We start from the raw sequence: 2,500 nt of genomic DNA on the forward strand, positions 1-2,500 counted from the left end.
CATTACTCAGTAACCGGATGATCCGCTCCGGGTGACCTTTTATCGTACCGCCAAAGCAGCTAAAACAAATTCATGTTGACAAGATTTAGTTTCATCAGCTTCAGAACAAGTGGATAAGCCAGGTCAGTTAACATGCCTGTCACTAGTTGTTGACAAGATTTAGTTTCATCAGCTTCAGGACAAGTGGATAAGCCAGGTCAGTTAACGTGCCTGTCACTAGTAACAAAATACAGTAATAATAACAAACAAATTTTGGGCTATATAAACATATGGAATTAACAGACGGACTCTATTGATGAAAAGTTCCTAATGTTCAGATTCATTCAATTCAGGGGAAATGCAGCCTTAAATCACGGATCCATAGAACCTACAGCAGGAGAGAGAAGACTGAACAGCGAACAAAATGAAGGTGAAAAATTCTTCATAATCGGAAACGAAAGCAAAATGAGGCATAATTGGTAAAGGAAGGACGAAGAAGAAGAAGAGAAAGATAAAGAAGAAACATTCCGAATATTATATTTCTCGGGTACTGAGAGGTACAAGTGCTCTTACTACTGTTTTTTTTTTTTTTTTTTTTTTTTAACTGGGATAATTTGATATGCATACACACGCACAAGTGAAATTTAGACTATAGAACAAAGTTTTAAGTAAAACAAATGTTATCAGTATTATGCTTATTATTATCATTACTATTGTTATCATCATTATCTTCATTGTTTCTGTTATTGTTATCATTACTATTACTACTAGTGTTACTATCAATCTTACATTAGTTGTTATAATAACCCTCAGTCTCCTCATTATCACTATTATCTTACGTGGAATAAATTAAATAATGATCTTCCCCAAACACACAGATCCATATCTCACGGTTGATTTTTTTTTTTTTTTTTTTTTTTTTAGATCAAAATAATTGTTTTACTTTCCGTTTACTTGGGAAGAACTTGTCGAGAAGTAGTCTATCGAGAGTAGCCCAGGACTAGTGGTTATGGGAAGCGGTTCTGTAGTTTTCATTTTTTTTTTTTTTTTTTTTTTTTTTTTTTTTGGCTTCTTAATAATTATAATAGCGACGGTAATTATGTTGGTGATGATTATTACGATCATTATCATTTTTAGTGCTTTCTTTAATGCCTTTTTTTATTAATGCTGCTATTGTTATAATAGCTATTATATATATATATATATATATATACATATATATATATATATATATATATATATATATATATATATATATATATATATATATATATATATATATATATATATATATATATATATATATATATATATATATATATACACATATTTACTGTTATTGTTAATTTTGTTATCAACAGTTATCATTGCAAGTACTGTTACAATAACAGTAGTAATAATCGAAACATATATGATAATAATTTTTATTACTATCATTATCAATAATGTTATTTCTGTTAAAAGTAGAAGCAGTAGTAGTTATAATCACAATTGTCTCATTAGCATTATCAGAGCCAACGGACGGGACACGGGCGTAAGGCATACGGGCGCCTAGGAAATTTTCCCTTAAACGTAGGGACTTTGAGCAATCATTTATGTACACACACACACACACACACACACACAAACACACACATACACACACACACACACACACACACACACACACACACACACACATACACACACACACACACACACACACACACTTAAACTAGATATACATACTGCATGCTCGTGTATGTGAAAGTTCCTCATTCACTTTTTTATTTATTTTCTTCAACGACTTTTCAAGAAGAAAATGGGAGCCCAACAACTGTTTTAAAGCCGATTCTTCTAAACTAGCAAATGTATAATTTCAAGGAATAATGTTTTTTTTCATCTTCTGTTCTATTATATAGCATCTGTGTTTTTGTAGGCTGCTCCTCAAGAAACTTTTTTTTTTTTTTTTTTTTTTTTTTTTTAGGAACGGTGTTTTTTACTCAATGGTAAATTATTTCTACAATCGTATCTTAAAAACTAGAGAAAAAGGGTGAGACCTAAATGGTTAGTTTTTTATGTAAATTTTGTTCAGCTCCATACAAGACAAAGAAATGTATTGATTCAATTAACAGTTTATGAATACACTTATACTTTCAAGAAGATATTTAGAGAATAGGTTAATGGAACAGTATTTATCATGTGTGCCCAGGTCAGTAATAGTTAAAATGTGGATATAACTACCACAATAATCTGTGATTACATTAAAACTCATATTATATCAGGTATCATATCATATCTCAGGTTTGGGTTAGCAACACTGACCATCAACTCTATCATTTCATCTGTGAATTGGTTGCTTATTCATTACGTTTTATTTTTTATTATCATTTTCTATCATTATCATCATTTTCTCATCATTATCTCTTATCATTTGTTGTTATTATTATTCATATTTCCATTTATGTTATTGCCATTATCATTATCATCATCGATATTATCATAATTATTATAGTTTGAGTAATATGATTAATATCAATTA

The sequence above is a fragment of the Penaeus vannamei genome, chromosome 41 (assembly GCF_042767895.1).
Source record: "Penaeus vannamei isolate JL-2024 chromosome 41, ASM4276789v1, whole genome shotgun sequence".
Classification (NCBI taxonomy): domain Eukaryota; kingdom Metazoa; phylum Arthropoda; class Malacostraca; order Decapoda; family Penaeidae; genus Penaeus; species Penaeus vannamei.